Here is an 18467-nt window from a genome sequence, read left to right as displayed (position 1 = left end):
GAGTGAATCAGCCTAATAACAGGAGTCCTTATGGTTGTGGAGGATTTGAACTCCAACATATGTCTTATTTTTAATGTAATAGATTAGTCTCTAAAGAGGTCCCATTTCTTTGACAATTCCTCTCTTTTTGGTTTGCACATGCCTTTACTTTTTATATTAGTTAGTTTTTATAGCTAGACTTAAAAAAATTTTTATTGAAATATCATTAATATACAGGGCTTCCCTGGTATCTCAGCAGGTAAATAATCTTCCTGCAATCCAGGAGATCTGGGTTTGATCCCTGGGTTGGGAAGATCCACTGAAGGAGGGCATGGCAACCCACTTCACTATTCTTGCTTGGAGAATCCCCATGACAGAGGAGCCTGGCAGGCTATAGTCCATAAGGTCACAAAGAATTGGACAGGACTGAGTGACTTTCACACCCATGTATATATATATATACCCATGCATACATATATATATTCTTTTTTAGATTCTTTTTCATTATAGGTTATTAGAAGATGTTGTTATAGTTCTCTATGCTATACTGTGCTATACAGTATATATTTGTTGACTCTCTTTATATATAGTAGTTCATGTGTGTATGCAGTCACCATCATGTCTGACTCTTTGTGACCACCAGGATCCTCTGTCCATGGGAATCTCCAGGCAAGAATACTGGAGTCGGTTGCCATTTCCTTCTCCAGAGGATCTTCCTGATGTAGGAATTGACCTGAGTCTCCTGTGTCTCCTACATTGGCAGGCAGATTCTTTACTAGTGAGCCACCTGGCGGGGGCGGGGGTGGGGGGGGAAATATATATATATATATATATATATACACATACATACATACATATAGTAGTTAGTGTGTATATTTTAATCCCAAACTCCTAATTTATCCACACCCCTCACCCCACCACCCATTTCCCCTTTGGTAACCATAAGTTTCTTTTCTATGTCTGTGAGTCAATTTCTGTTTTGTAAATAGGTTCCGGGCCAGATTTGAGATCAGTTTTGACCAATAAAGTATGGCAGAAATAACACTCTGCAACTCCTGAGTCCATTTCTGAGGATGACTCTCAGTGCCTATTTCCTGCATTGTAGACTCAGCTGCCTTGTTGCGAGGAAACACCATAGCCCTTGGAGAGGCCCATGTAGAGGAGAATTGAGACCCTTGGTAAACAGTTAAACTTCCATTCAGCAACAAGCACCAATAGTCAACTATGTGAACAACCCAGTAGGTACCCAAGATAGGATTACTTTTTTAAAAATTCTTTTTTATACTTTTTAATTTAATATTTTCTTCTGCAAGTATATATTCATCAAACTTGTGAGCACTTTGATGCAAGGACCCCGTCTTATTTGTATTGGCATTCCCCAAAATGAGCCCATGCCTGGAATATAAAACATACTTGAAACTATTAAAAGAATGAAAAAGTAAGTGAATGAGCATTTAACCTATAATCGGAAGGACAAAATATACAGTGTGTTAAAAAATTAATTAAAATAAGTTAAGTACTCACTTAAACTTGAAATTGGAATTTTAATTTGGGGATTTTTATCCAAATGAAAACCTAAATCATTGCCATGTAAACCAACTAATGAATACCACATAATCCCAATTCTAGCATGCACTGGTAATATGTCTTAATCCCCATTCCCAAGGCAACTCAATTTTCGGGTCACGTTTCTATTCATGTATATTCTCTTCAGCAGCTTTGAATATACTGAACACAGAATGTGGCAGGGAGCTACTCAATAGTTATGTATACCTGGTTGGTTTTTACACTAGGAAAAAAAAAGGGACTTTTCTTAAGACATTTTTGGTAAAATAAAATGCTCTGACTCTTTGGAATTAGTGTTCATCTGTGGGTTTCCAACAGGAATCTCAGAAATTTTTAATTACTGTACATTATTTCCTCTCTATAAGTCCTTGAGCTCATAAGAAAAGAAAAATAAAAGAGGTCTACCACTGAGGTTGGCAAGTCAATGAGGTCCATTGTGAACTCCTGAGTATAATATAAACTTTGCCTGAACACATAAAATTCTTGGCTTCCAAGAAGTGTGTTGTAGAAAGAGAGCATGGTGTTTGTTTCCAATGCATTAATTTTATTCAGGACTCTAAGTCCCAAATCAGTTCTAAACTCCTCAGTCCAAAGAAAGTTGACATGGGTCACATTTTTTAAATTAAAGAACATTCTTTTACTCTGTTTTATAGTTGACATGAGTATTGTAGTGCTGTCTTATTAGTAGTGAATAATTCTAGAGTACATAAATAGTTCACTTTATAAAAATCTTGTAGGTTATGGTGCCAGATCAGAATAGAAATTGCAAGACTTGAAACCACTGAACTGCACATCTGAAGTGAGCTGTCAAACTACCCAGATGGGGAATCTCTGGTGGGTAAAAATATTTGACACCAAATAAAATTTAAAGTATAAAAGTGACTGGGCTAGGCTCCTGATCTTGCTTGTTTTGACAGTGAGAGGGTGATGGTATGGTCTCTGGAGTTAAAACTCTCATCAAGAATTCCAGCCCCACCCTTTGCAAGATGTATGGACAAGTACTGATGTAGAATAAGTGATGAATAAACATCAGTTGGTAGATATTTGGGCTTCTCCAGTGGCTCAGTGGTAAAGAATCTGCCTGCCAATGCAGGAGATGCAGATTCGATCCCTGGGTCAGAAAGATCCCCTAAAGGAGGGCATGGCAACCCACTCCAGCATTCTTGCCAGGAAAATCCCATGAACAGAGGAGCAACAGGCTACGGTCCAGTCCGTGGGGTCACAAAGAGTCAGACACAACTAAAGCAACTGAGCACTCATGCATGGTAGATATCCACACAGGTAACACTGCAAAAAAAAAAAAAAAAAATCTAAGAAATCAAGGTTGGTTGTCACTTTCTCTGTCTGTTCTTTCATTCTCACAGCCCCTCAGATTCATGTGCAAAAATCTAAATTAAGGCAGATTCCAATAATAAGAAATAGAACAAAGAAAAAAAAAAAGAATCCAGCAGGTAAATTCACCTAAGATTAGAACATAGTATTCATGTATTTTGGACTTCCCTGGCGACTCAGTGGTAAGGAATCTGCCTGCCAATTTAGGAGATGCTGATTGGATCCTTGTGTCAACTAAAAAAATATTAGTCACAATATGTAAATAGATAGCTATTTTATTTGGTAGAAATGTTTAGGATCCCGAACCCTGGAGATAACATCTCAGTAGCTCTGAGACTACTCCAAAGAAGCAGGAGAGGGAGTCAGGCTATATACAAGTTGGCAACAAAGGGGGCGGGCAGTCTGAACATCAAAGATTATTGTTAGTTAAGGAAACCAGATATCAAGTTAAGGAATTCAGTGTTCTTCTTTGAATGGGAAGATGCAAGCCTCTGGGCTCACTGAATTCATCCCTTTCTTATGCACTTCAGCTATCTGGGGCCAAATCCTATTTCTTAATTGTTTATATCCTTTATTCCTTGTTCACATGTGGTGGATGGCTGCTTTTTGCATCCCTCCAGCTTACCCCACTCCAATACTCTTGCCTGGAAAATCCCATGGACAGAGGAGCCTGGTAGGCTGCAGTCCATGCGGTCGCTGAGGGTCGGACACAACTGAGTGACTTCACTTTCACTTTCATGCATTGCAGAAGGAAATGGCAACCCACTCCAGTGTTCTTGCCTGGAGAATCCCAGGGACGGTGGAGCCTGGTGGGCTGCTGTCTATGGGGTCGCACAGAGTTGGACACGACTGAAGTGACTTAGCAGCAGCAGCAGCAGCTCCTTAGCAGTCACTGTGGGGTATGGCAGCTTCTGCTGGGCCGCAGAAATTGTGTTCCCTTTTTGGAGCCCTTATTCACATTTGGAGGGCCAGAATTGTAGAGAGCTGTGACATTTCTTGCCCACCATGTTTAGCAGGAGATACTTCATTTCACACCTGAGTTGGGAAGATCCCCTGGAGAAGAAAGTGGTAACCCACTCCAGTATTCTTGCCTGGGAAATCCCATGGACAGAGAAGATTGGCGAGCTACAGTCCATGGGGTAGCCAAAGAGTCGAACCTGACTGAGTGACTAAATGAGAACAACTCATGTATATGGATGTCAAGGTGAATATGAGATTTTAAGCTCTTTGAAAGGTGGTGGCATATTTTACCATCTATAGGACCTCCTATCCTTCAGAGATATAGGAGACCTCAGGTATTATAGTTCAGGAAAGACTGATAATAAAACAAGGGTTGGAAGCCGAGGAAGTCTCATGTTCTAGATTGCCAAGGATACTACACTAAAAGGCACTTAAAATATCCAGACAAATATGAAAAGCAATGCTCATGGCATGACTGTGCTTCTTCTCCAATGTTGTATGCTGATGATGGGAAGATAGTAACGGACAGACGTAGCAGCCTTGGGACTGTATTGCCTTTAAGAAGGCTGAGGCTAACAAAAATGCGGGGGACCTACGGGATCATGTAAACTATGTACCACTGGCTGTGATGTCGTTTTCTCTCATCGGCATTCAGTTTCCTCCTTGTGCAGTGAAAGAGTTAAATTCAATGGCTATTCAATTATGTCCCATGGTTCTTCAGGGGACTCTTCATTTGATTTCCTCAGGAATGGATCTCATTATGAGAATCTGCATATAAGCTGTTTATTTGAAAGGTGATCCCAGGAATTGTGGTCTTGGAATGGAGACATGAGCAGGAAAGTGAATCAAGTCCCACAAGTGTGTTATTAGAAAAGTTATCTCTGGGAGTTTGAGATGAATGCCACCAGGAAACTCAGAAATAATGAGAAACTACAGTTTTCAAATGTTTAACCTCAATTTACCTTTATCATCCTCATTACTGAGGACCCCAAGAAACTATAGCGTGTGGGGTTATATCTAAAACTATTTATTATATGAGAAATTAAAATATAAAAATGTATTTAATTTAAAAATAAGTCAACTCATTACATGTTAATTAAAGGACAAACATTTTATGAAAGGTTATCATATTTTCCAATACAGACACCTGTGTGAGGAGGATGACATTATACTTCAAAAAATGCTTTAAAATCTCTTCAATATCTGGTTTAATATTTGGCAAAACTAATACAATTATGTAAAGTTTAAAAATAAAATAAAATTAAAAAAAAAAACAACAACTAGTGGATTCTTCCTTGTGCCTCTGTGCTCAATCTGTTACTGTATGTTTTAGTTGAAATACTACTGCCCTTAACCAGTTATGTCATTGAAAAAGGGAAGAGTATTTTAAATATGCATGCATATATGCATGTATCAGTTCAGCTCAGTTCAGTTCAGTAGCTCAGTCGTGTCCAACTCTGTGACCCCATGGACTGCAGCATGCCAGGCTTCCCTATCCATCACCAACTCCCAGAGTTTACTCAAACTCATGTCCATTGAGTCGGTGATGGCATCCAACCATCTCATCCTCAGTCGTCCCCTTCTCCTCCTGCCCTCAATCTTTCCCAGCATCAGGGTCTTTTCAAACAAGTCAGCTCTTTGCATCAGGTGGCCAAAGTATTGGAGTTTCAGCTTCAGCATCAGTCCTTCCAATGAAAACCCAGGAATTATCTCCTTTAGGATGGACAGGTTGGATCTCCTTGAAGTCCAACGGACTCTCAAGAGTCTTCTCCAACACCACAGCTCAAAAGCATCAATTCTTTGGCACTCAGCTTTCTTTACAGTCCAACTCTCACATCCATACATGACCACTGGAAAGACCTAGCCTTGACTAGATGGACCTTTGTTGGCAAAGTGATGTCTCTGCTTTTTAATATGCTGTCTAGGTTGGTCATAACTTTCCTTCCCAGGAGCAAGCATCCTTTAAATTCATGGCTGCAGTCACCATCTGCAGTGATTTTGGAGCCCCCAAAAATAAAGTCTGCCATTGTTTCCACTGTTTCCCCATCTATTTGCCATGATGTGATGGGACCAGATGCCATGATCTTTGTTTTCTGAATGTTGAGCTTTAAGACAACTTTTTCACTCTCCTCTTTCACTTTCATCAAGAGGCTCTTTAGTTCTTCTTCACTTTCTGCCATAAGGGTGATGTCATCTGCATATCTGAGGTGATTGATATTTCTCCCAGCAATCTTGATACCAGCTTCTGATTCCTCAAGCCCAGTGTTTCTCATGATGTACTCTGCAGGTAAGTTAAATAAGCTGGGTGACAATATACAGCCTTGATGTACTCCTTTCCCAATTTGGAACCAGTCTATTGTTCCATGTCCAGTTCTAAGTGTTGCTTCCTGACCTGCATACAGATTTCTCATTCTCAGGTAATTATATATATTCTTGATTGATATATACTAAAACATGACAATTGAGCATTTCTTAAAGGTTAGGTTTAATGTGAAATTTGAAACCACATCCATGAACATTTTGTACTCTATTTCATTAAAAATCAATGTTTTTATTCTGTTATTTGAACAAATCTTTTACCATATTTGATTTTGATCATGTGTTGGTCACAGGAAAATTCATGGTTCAATGAGTTAAGGAGATATTTCAAATGCTGACATATTTCATTATACAACCTCAAAATTTCACATTCATTATTATCCCCACTTGTGTCATCAGAAAAAGCAGTTAAGCTTTGGGAAGTCATCAGACTCACAGTGGTGGATATAAGTTTTCAAAAACTCTAATTTTCTCTTGAAAACTCAGATTGTATTGTTGGAAACAAATACTGTCAGTGGTTTCTTTGAAGTAACCGTCTGATTTCATTCATCTTGCAAACATCTGCCAAGTACCCAAATCTGAATAAGCATGGTTTGTTCTTTCTACTCAAATAATTGTGCAAGTGCTTTTCTTTGAAGCAACAGTCATACTTCAGTATGGAGCAGAATTGCTTTATATAGAGTTCCCACTTTATCACATAGAATGCTCAAAGGTCAATATTTAATATAATGTAATTTTTTGCTGCTTCAAAAAAGGAGGTTTTAAGTGGAACTTTTTTTTTCCCTCATCAGTCCAAGACGGAGGCTAATGCAATGCCTATCAGTATAGCAGTACAACTAGTAAAATAGGGTGTCCCTGCCTGATTGCTAAGGAAAGTGTCACACCATAGTTTTTGCATTGTCAATACACATGTCAACACAGTGAAAACAGCAAAAATTATGCAGTACTTTTAAATTATTATGGCAATAACTTCTTGAGGACCTCCAGATATCCATGGAGCATACTTTGAGAACATGTACATCTTAATTCTCCCACATGAAGAGTGAGTCAGCTGAGAATTGGTTGGTTGAGGGCTAGAGAGGGGCATGGATTCCCCAACATTTCTCATCTTCTACCTTCTGTGCATAGTGATGAAATAGGCTTCACCTAGGAAAGCCATCAGAAAAAGAGACACATAATAGGAAGTTGGAAACCAAGAAGATGTGCACTGAAATACGAAACAAAGGGGAAGTAGGTGGGTACCAAGAAAGTCTGTTAAAACCACAGGAATGGGTAGGGTTGGATGAGGGCAACACAATCCCTTTCTTCATCTCCTGCCTTCAAAGATAACAATTCTCTTATTTGTTTCCTATAATGGATTTACATGTAAATGGATTTTGACTACTGAGGAGTTAGAAGTACTGATTTTAATGATTTCCAAACTCACTTTTAATCCTAAATGTGTTCCAAATGTATTATTAATTACTATGAAATCCCTAATGTGGCATCCTAATTACATAACCAAAAGAAGGCAAGATAAAGGAAACATTAAGTAGATGGCCCAGGAGCGTGGCAGCTGTGACGGTACACGAGGTGGCAGAGAGGAGCTACCCCGCATCCGAGGTAAGGAGCAGCGGCTGTGCTTTGCTGGAGCAGCCATGAAGAGAGACCCCCATGTCCAAGGTAAGAGAAACGCAAGTAAGACAGTAGGCACTAAGAGAGGGGATAAGCGGGCAGACCGACTGAAACTACAATCACCGACAACTAGCCAATTTGATCACATAGACCACAGCCTGGTCTAACTCATTGAAACTAAGCCATGCCATGTGGGGCCACCCAAGACAGCCGTGTCATGGTGGAGAGGTATGATAGAATGTGGTACACTGGAGAAGGGAATGGCAAACCACTTCAGTATTCTTTCCTTGAGAACCCCATGAACAGTTTGAAAACGCAAAAAGATAGGACACTGAAAGATGAACTCCCTGGGTCGGTAGGTGCCCAATATGCTACTGGAGATCAGTGGAGAAATAACTCCAGAAAGAATGAAGGCATGGAGCGAAAGCAAAAACAACACCCAGTTGTGAATGAGACTGGTGATGGAAGAAGAGTTCGATGCTGTAAAGAGCAATATTACATAGGAACCTGGAATGTTAGGTCCATGAATCAAGGCAAATTGGAAGTGGTCAAACAGGAGATGACAAGAGTGAACATCAACATTCTAGGAATAACTGAACTAAGATGGACTGGAATGGATGAATTTAACTCAGATGACCATTATATCTACTACTGTGGGCAGGAATCCCTTAGAAGAAATAGAGTAATCATCACAGTCAACAAAAGAGTCTGAAATGCAGTACTTGGATGCAATCTCAAAAATGAAAGAATGATCTCTGTTCGTTTCCAAGGCAAACCATTCAATACCACTGTAATCCAAGTCTATGCCCAGACCAGTATCGCTGAAGAAGCTGAAGTTGAACAGTTCTCTGAAGACCTACAAGACCTTCTAGAACTACACCCCCCAAAAAAGACGTCCTTTTCATTATAGGGGACTGGCATGCAAAGTAGGAAGTCAAGAAACACCTGGAGTAACAGGCAAATTTGGCCTTGGAGTACAGAATGAAGCAGGGCAAAGGCTAATAGAGTTCTGCCAAGAGAACACACTGGTCATAGCAAACACCCTCTTCCAACAACACAAGAGAAAACTCTACACATGGACATCAACAGATGGTTGACACTGAAATCAGATTGATTATATTCTTTGCAGCCAAAGATGGAGAAGCTCTGTACAGTCAAGAAAAACAAGACCAGGAGCTGACTGTGGCTCAGATCATGAACTCCTTATTGCCAAATACAGAGTGAAATTGAAGAAAGTAGAGAAAACCACTAGACCATTCAGGTATGACCGAAATCAAATCCCTTATGACTACACAGTAGAAGTGAGAAGTAGATTTAAGGGACTAGATCTGATAGACAGAGTGCCTGATGAACTATGGATGGAGATTCATGACTTTTTATGGGAGACAGGGATCAAGACCATCCCCAAGAAAAAGAAATGCAAAAAAAGCAAAATGAAAAAAAAAAAAAAAAAAGCAAAATGGCTGTCTGAGGAGGCCTTACAAATAGCTGTGAAAACAAGGGAAGTGAAAAGCAAAGGAGAAAAGGAAAGATATACCCATTTGAATGCAGAGTTCCAAAGAATAGCAAGGAGAGATAAGAAAGCCTCCCTCAGTGATCAATGCAAAGAAACAGAGGAAAGCAATAGAATGGGAAAGACTAAAGATCTCTTCAAGAAAATTAGAGATACCAAGGGAACATTTCATGCAAAGATGGGCTCAATAGACAGAAATGGTATGGACCTAACAGAAGCAGAAGATATTAAGAAGAGGTGGCAGGAATACACAGAAGAACTGCACAAAAAAAATCTTCATGACCCAGATAATCATGATGGTGTGATCTCTCACCTAGAGGCAGACATCCTGGAATGTGAAGTCAAGTGGGCCTTAGGAAGCATCACTATGAACAAAGCTAGTGGAGGTGATGGAATTCCAGTTGAGCTATTTCAAATCTTGAAAGATGGCACTGTGAAAGTGTTGCACTCAATACGCCCACAAATTTGGAAAACTTAGCAGTGGCCACGGGACTGAAAAAGGTCAGTTTTCATTCCAATCCCAAGAAAGGCAAAGCCAAAGAATGCTCAAACTACCGCACAATTGCACTCATCTCACATGCTAGTAAAGTAACGCTCAAAATTCTCCAAGCCAGGCTTCAGCAATCCGTGAACCATGAACTTCCAGATGTTCAAGCTGGTTTTAGAAAAGGCAGAGGAACCAGAGATCAAATTGCCAACATCCGCTGGATCATGGAAAAAGGAAGAGAGTTCCAGAAAAACATCTATTTCTGCTTTATTGACTATGCCAAAGCCTTTGACTGTGTGGATCACAATAAACTGTGGAAAATTCTGAAGGAGATGGCCATACCAGACCATTTGACCTGCCTCTTGAGAAACTTGTATGCAGGTCAGGAAGCAACAGTTAGAACTGGACATGGAACAATAGACTGGTTCCAAAAAGGAAAAGGAGTTCATCAAGGCAGTATATTGTCACCCTGCTTATTTAAATTATATGCAGAGTACATCACGAGAAACGCTGGGCTGGAGGAAGCAGAAGCTGGAATCAAGATTGCTGGGAGAAATATCAATAACCTCAGATATGCAGATGACACCACCCTTATGGCAGAAAGTGAAGAAGAACTAAGGAGCCTCTTGATGAAAGTGAAAGAGGAGAGTGAAAAAATTGGCTTAAAGCTCAACATTTAGAAAACTAAGATCATGGCATCCAGTCCCATCATTTCATGGCAAATAGATGGGGAAACAGTGGAAACAGTGGAAACAGTGGCTAACTTTATTTTTTGGGGCTCCAAAATCACTGCAGATGGTGATTGCAGCCACAAAATTAAAAGACACTTACTCCTTGGAAGGAAAGTTATGAGCAACCTAGATAGCATATTAAAAAACAGAGACATTACTTTGCCAACCAAGGCCAGTCTAGTCAAGGCTATGGTTTTTTTCAGGGGTCATGTATGGATGTGAGAGTTGGACTATAAAGAAAGCTGAGCACCGAAGAATTGATGCTTTTAAACTGTAGTATTGGAGAAGACTCTTGAGAGTCCCTTGGACTGCAAGGAGATCTAACTGGTCCATCCTAAAGATCAGTCCTGGGTGTTCATTGGAAGGACTGATGTTGAAGCTGAAACTCCAATACTTTGGCCACCTGATGTGAAGAGCTAACTCATTTGAAAAGACCCTGATTCTGGGAAAGATTGAGGGCAGGAGGAGAAGGGGACAACAGAGGATGAGATGGTTGAATGGCATCACCGACTTGATGGACATGGGTTTGGGTGGACTCCAGTAGTTGGTGATGAACAGTGAGGCCTGGTGTGCTGCGATTCATGGGGTCGAAAAGAATCAGACACGACTGAGCAACTGAACTGAACTGAACTGAAGTAGATAGCAATCTATTTCAGGCTGGATCTTGATCATCTATAACACATGCTAAATTGCTTTCTTCCTTGATCTTTTTCTCTTCTTCCGCTCCATCAATTCTTTATTCACCTTCAGCCTGCAGCTCAGCAGTGCAACCATTGGAACATGGAATCACCTGGAGTATTTAAATCAGTCACCAGGTATCTCCCTCTCCACCACTTGTACAGAAAACCTTTGCTGGCATCTTGGGAAAGCTTACAGGGGTGAAAAAATTGAAGTTGGGTCTGCTGGCTTTTCTATAGAAGTCATGTCTACAGGGAGATGGTTCCACTTTCCACTGGGACTTCAAGAGCTACACCTAGAAATAAATATGAACCAGAATTTCCCCTGCTCTCATGTAGATGTTTTAGTTTACATCCTTGGGAGATCCAAAAGCCCTCAATCTATGAAATTTAGTTTAAAGCAGCAGTCCTGAACCTTTTTGGCACCAGCGACTTGGTTTGTGGAAAACAATTTTTCCATAGACCAGTGTGGCGAGAGTGGTTTCGGGATGATTCAAACACGTTACATTTATTGTGCTCTTTGTTTCTATTATTATTACATCGGCTCCACCTCAACCCCCAGAGGTTTGGAACCCCTGGTTTAAAGAGACCCAGGACTAGTAGTACCACCACGTACCTAGCTAAATCAGATGTAAATTCACTCAGAAAGAACCCACGTTCTTCTCGAAGCTCAAAGAGTTAGGGAAGAAGTGTGTGTATGTATGCACATGCTAAGTCACTTCAGTCTTGTCTGACTCTGTAAGACTCTGTGGACTGTAGCCCGCCAGGCTCCTCTGTCCATGGGATTCTGCAGGCAAGAATACTGAATTGGGTGTTGTGCCCTCCTCCAGGAAATCTTCCAACCTAGGAATCGAATCCCTGTCTCTATGTCTCCTGCCTTGGCAGGTGAGTTCTTTACCACTAATGCCATCTGGGAAGCTTTTAGGAAGAAGAGAGATTGTTATAGTAAGAAATCAGTATAGGTTCTTCTCCATATCTGTTCCATTGCTTACTCTTGCAGTTTACAGATAATCTAACTCAAACTGGCTTAAAAATTAAAGGCCATTTTCAGCTTTCATAAATGGAGGTTTAGTGCAAAGTGACTTTCAAGTGAGGTCTGATCTAGGGGTTCACTTCTCTCACAAAGGGCTTAGGTTTTTTTTGTATCTCTATTTCCATAGAGTCAGCATCATCTTAAAGTTACAAAAGTGAAAGTGAAGTTGCCAGTCGTGTCCGACTCTTTGCGGCCCCATGGACTGTACCAGGCTCCTTTGTCCATGGGATTTTCTAGGCAATAGTACTGGAGTGGATTGCCATTTCCTTCTCCAGGGGATCTTCCTGACCCAGGGATCGAACCCGGGTCTCCCACATTGTAGACAGACACTTAACCATCTGAGCCACCAGGAAAGTTACAAAGGAAGGTTAATTTTCCTTGCACTTGTAAGACACCTGCCTGCAGCAAACTGGGCTTCCCTACATCCCTATCTACAAATATAGGGATAGGAGACTTCCTTTTTCTCAACCATTGAATCAAAGCTCCAAGATCCACTTAGGTCATGAACCAACTTAGGTTTCATGCCTACTCTTGAATTAACTATAGTGATCAGGGCTTAGGTCATAGGCCAATCAGAGCCTATAGTTCTGGATGTGAGGTCAATTCCACCCAAACTGCATGGCTGCTATACAATGAAGGGGAAGTAGAATGGATTCTAGGAAAGCTCATACATATATTCACATACAACCTCCAGGTCTGAAGTCTAGTCACAATTTGAAAGTACTATTCCTTCCGGAAAGAACTCCCCATGGCACATTCACATTCACCTCAGGTTATTCAGATTATGGAACTTGAATTTCTAGGCACAGTAGTCCATCTTACTGTATTCTTATGAAATCTGTCAACCCAGAAATCTGAGACAACAGCCAAGGGCAGAAGGAGCTAAATGTCCTCTGATTAGCTCAGAGGTGGAGGGATCAGCTTCTCATTTTTATCAGAGTAAAGGAAATTTGTTGGCAGGGGTGAGAGGAGACTATTCAGAATCCTTCTGCTACTTCTCCCACAGAAATGTTTTATACATTATGTATTTTAAAGTAAATGATAATAGACAATTGTGAAAGTGAAGTCACTCAGTTGTGTCCGACTCTTTGCGACCCCATGGACTGTAGCCCACCAGGCTCCTCCGTCCATGGAATTTTTCAGGCAAGAGTACTAGAGTGGATTGCCATTTCCTTCGCCAGGGGATCTTCCTGACCCAGAGATCGAACCCGGGTCTCCTGCACTGCAGGCAGATGCTTTACCGTCTGAGCCACGAGGGAATCCCATAAAGGTTCCATTGAGATTTGAACTCGGATCACTGGATTCAGAGTCCAGAGTGCTAACCATTACACCATGGAGCCAACGACAAGTATTTCTTTGAGCCCCCTTTTTTTGGCGGGGTGGGGAGGGGGGGCGGGCAAGAATACTGGAGTGGGTTGCCATTCCTTTCGCCAGGAGATCTTCCAGACCCAGGGATTGAACCTGGGTCTTCCACATTGTAGGCAGACACTTTACCGTCTGAGCCACCAGGGAAGTCTAAATAAATGCTCTATATACTATATATATTCATATTTCTTGACACCGTGGTTATATAACTACTGAAAGGATGAAAAAGACTTTTTTTTTGAAGACTTTTGAATTGGCTAAGATAACTCTTTTATTACTGGGCAGATAGGAGATGAAAATATAAATTAAGTATAGTTATAGAAAGTGATGTCAATGTTGCATTGCTTGAGCACCTGAAATTGAATGCCACACCTAGTATCGCAGCGTCCTCTGCCCTGTCTTTTTTTTTTTTTTCTTGCTTTTTCTTAAGTTTTGTAGTTTTTAGTGTACATTTTTTCTTCTCCTTGGTTAAGTTTATTCCTAAGCGTTTAACCCTTTTTGATGCTACTTTAAATGGGCTTTTTAAAAAGTTGTATTTTTAGATTGTCATGCTTTCATAGAATGTTCTTTGCAGTGCCATCAAAGGTAGACATTCACAGCATCTTTCTTAGAAACCTATGCTTGACTTGAAGGATTCAGTCTTCTCCAAATAAGAAAATGGATTAGTCTTTATTTCTGCACTCCTCAAAATGCTCTCAGACCTCAAAGGTCTTCCTAATGACCCAAATTCCTTATTTTTAAAGTCCTCAGGAAAGCCAATCACTGGCATATATGTGAGGGGGCTTCCCAGGTGCCACTAGTGGTAAAGAACCCACCGGGCAATGCAGGAGACCTAAGAGACCTAAGAGCAACCTGGCGTGTTACAGTCCAGGAGGTCTCAGAGAGTCAGGAATGGAGGGACTCAGCGTGCACACACATGTGGAGGGGACAGAGCTGGGGGACAGCTCCTAAAAGTTTTCCACCACTCAGTCTTTAGTTAATCTTCTTCACTTGGAAACTTCATTCTGGGAATTTGTAGAACTTATTTTCTTCTAGGTTGTGATTTTGAAACAAACAAAACCCAGTAAAAAGTGGCACAATTTTCTGCAGCCACTGTGCTTTGTCCCTTGTAGTCTCCAAGGTACTCGAAGTGGCAGAGCAAATTTTACTCCACCTCTGAAAGATGACTCCGGAGATATTTTTCTTTTCTGACTTGTCATGGGACCTGGCTCTTGGAAGGGGGCCTTAGGCTGTCTAACTTGATCATTCAGTACTGCTGGCCTCAGTGTTACTTAGGACTGTGTAAGACTGTCTCTCCACAAGGGAGGCAGGCCAGGAAACCCTGCCTTGTCAGAAGCAGGAGTGAAGGGGCCCTGAGGAAGGTAGGGGGATGTATGCAAACCTATCATCTGCCTGGAAAAAGCTGTCGGAACTGCCTGCATCACCACCCCGGGGTTGTGGGTAGTATGGACCGGTTGGTGGGTAGTCAGAGTCATTTTGGTCAGAAACTGCTGTGCAGAAAGTCATGGAAGGACACACACTGAGGCACAAGCTCAGGCCTTTCTGGAAAAAAGTCAGCCTCAAGTCCAGAATAGTTTGAACAGTTTTACCTGCACAGCTAGTGCTCGTCCCTAGAATTCAGGGGGACACAGATTCCATCAATTTTCCTTTAATTAAAAGCACATTTACACACAGTAATGTCAGCAACAAATTTTAAAATGCTTCTTTTTCAATAATAATATAATTCTTACATGTATTAAAACACAATGAAGAAAATAATAATAATAATTAAAAAATAAAATAGTTTCAGTCCCTTCATTCAAAATCTATTAATTAAAAAATAGGTGATTTTAATATTTTGCTATGTTACCTGCCCAGCTTCTTTTTTCTATTATGTTTTGTGTATATATATATATATATATATATATATGTATATATGGATCATAAAATTGTTTTATAACCAACTTTCTATTTTATACATAGTGCTCTCTGGAAAACATTTACGTAAGTCATTAAATCATCTTCTATTATCATCACATTAGCCACATATTATTTCATTACTCCATCAGATGGGTTTTTTTCCTTCTCAAATTACTTAAACAAGCTTTAATTTTCTTATCTTTTTAATAAACATACATATCACAGGTATTTTGGAGATTCATTAAAACCTTCAACAGACTGCCTGCCATAGTAACCTCTTGGGACTAGTAACTTCTAGGTGTAACTTCTATTTTTATTACTTCTACTACTAGAAGTTATGAACCCTTCCCTAATATTGCATTTTCAAATTCTCAGTATTTTTATTTTATAGCTATTTTATTAATACAAATTAATCAGTGTTTTCTTAGACTAAAGAACTAAAAGCAAGCTTATAGGATCAAGATTTATAGAATCATGATTGTAACTGAAAAATTCCTGAGTATTTTTATTATTCAGTGAACAAGGTCTGAACATCACCAGGAGGAAGGCACTGTGGGAGGTGCCAGAGTTACGTGTCACACACACACAGGTTGTGGCTGGTCCCGGCCCGTGTGCAAGGGAGCTAATAGAGGACACAAATGGATATGAAGAAAACATTGCCTTTTAGAGCTATCTCTGCATGAAAAGGAAAAATGCACGAGGCCGTAGCCAAAATAGACTTTCTATAATAATAGGAGGGAGACTTGGCTCTTCATGTGGAACTGCTAAGACAAGTTGGTGGAAAAGCAAGAAAATGTATACTTGACTCCTGCACATTAACGGGAGCATCTGAGCATTAAGTGCCGCTCGATCAAACACAAACTGGAATTCATTTCGGGTTTCACTGCACTCCATTTCTGCCCAGACATAAGATGAAGTGGGACAGCAGAGACAAGCACAGATTTCTTGAGCTCTGCAGAGTTCCATAAAGTAGTCCTGAGAAAAACCCTCTGACAGTCATTATGAGACAACAGATATAAAAATGAATTAGGTGTCAATCCCTTCCTTAAATTTTAGTACTTAGCAAGCATAAGAAAATCACAAGAATAATTTTTAAAAAACTCTTTCTGAAGGGCTGTAGTTATTGAGATGAGTGAGGAGTCCCTTACATCCAGAAGGAGATGGAAAGAGTTGGGTCTTGGACAATGAATAGTTTGAATTTGGGTCAATGAGGGCAGCATTCTCCAGGCCAAGACAACTGCAGAACAGGGAAAGAAAACTGCATCATGGCTGGCATGTATAGGCAATGAACAGTTCAGTGTGGTCAGAGGAAAGGGTATGGACAACAGATAGAAAAACTACCCACTGCTGAACTCTCACTATGTGATATCTACTGGGTAGAGAGCTTTATCCATTATCGTTTTTGAGCTTTACAACTGCAATAGATCATATCATGCTCATTTTATAGATTTAGACAGTAGAAGCCTGCTGAAGATTTTAAGCAAGAAAAACTGCCCATTTGGAGCTGTGCTCCTAGAAGATCCCTCTGGTATCTGTGTGCAAGATGGAGTATAATGAAAGCATAATGGACAGGAGTTCCTGTCTGCCGGCTGAGGCCATGACTATAGTTCAAATAATGACCCACGAAGATCTGATTTGTAAAACTATGATGAGGGAGAGAGGATGAACATAAAGGTGTTTCAGAGGTTAAGTCTAGAGGACTCATAAACTGACCACACGTTAAAAGTAAAAAAATAAAAATGATGCTAAGGTTTCAATGCTGGACGACTGTGAAGATGATGGTGCCATTAATAGAGGGAGAATTGGAGGGCCTTGGAAGAACCGATGATAGACTTGGTTTGGAGTGTACTAGGTTTGTAAAACAGCCAGTGGTAGGGCGCCAGCAGATGAGACGGAAATAGGGGAGCAGAGGTGTAATAAGAGGTAATAACAGGTCATCAGCTGGATGCATGCACAAACTAGTCACTCCACAGAGCTGCATCACAGAGACAGAAGAGGACAATGAAAGTCCCAGATTCTGAAGTTTCAGGGTTATTTAAAATGCATTAGTTCTTTAGCTCAAAATTACACTGTGAAGTTTAATTGAGCAAAGTAACTTCACATATTCATTTTACTTTGGGGAGAAACTTTATTTCGGAACAATGACACATGTGTGTATGTGTGTGTGCGGCTTTTTCCTAACAACAAACTAGAATAAAAGCAGATTTCATAATGTATTATTTAAAATTGGAGAGCTGGTAGCATTTTTTTTTTTTCAAATCTCCAAAGTAAATGACTTCCTTTTGAATCTCAAGTATAAATCATAATTGTGCTTTCTTTCTGGGGCTTCTGCCTTTTGTCAAATTAACAGCTTTAGAAAGAAACACATATTTTCAGCTGACCTGCGGTTGGACCTATCATTTCTCCCCCGAACTGTTCTCAGACATTTTCGTCCTGGCGGACAGAGAGAGGACAAGCTTTCAGAATCTGCTGTGTGTGGCCTGGGTCCCCTTTCTCTGGCCCCCAGCAGTTTAACCACTCTACCTCACAGGGGGCAGCTAATGAGTCCTTAGCTTCAAGTTTTCCCTCCTTCTAATGAGGGCTAATAAAATGCATTTAACTCCACTAATGCAACAAAAACTCAGCATTATTTCATTGCATCTACTTAACAAGAACCTTGTTTCATATCCGATTACAGCCTGCTCAGCCAAAGCATTATACTGGGGGAAGTGGGGCTGTGAGAAGGGAGTATCAAGTGCTATAATGTGGACATTCTTCCTTAATATGCCCTGCAGTCTTAGGTGATTGCTTAATTCATTTAGCCGAGCTGGTCTGATCCTTCTGCCAACTGTTTTGTAAAATTTACTGCAATGCTAGGCAACGGGTCCCACCACACAAGCTAGAAATATAGTATTGCTTTTCCTGGGACCAAGCTAGTAACAGTTGTTTGGGGAGAGGCCACAGGCAATGGAGCAGATACTGTTACAAAAAGGAAGATGTTTTGGATGTGCTT

The sequence above is a fragment of the Bubalus bubalis genome, chromosome 5 (genome assembly GCF_019923935.1).
Source record: "Bubalus bubalis isolate 160015118507 breed Murrah chromosome 5, NDDB_SH_1, whole genome shotgun sequence".
In the NCBI taxonomy this organism is placed as follows: Eukaryota; Metazoa; Chordata; class Mammalia; order Artiodactyla; family Bovidae; genus Bubalus; species Bubalus bubalis.
This window is presented reverse-complemented; position numbering follows the sequence as displayed.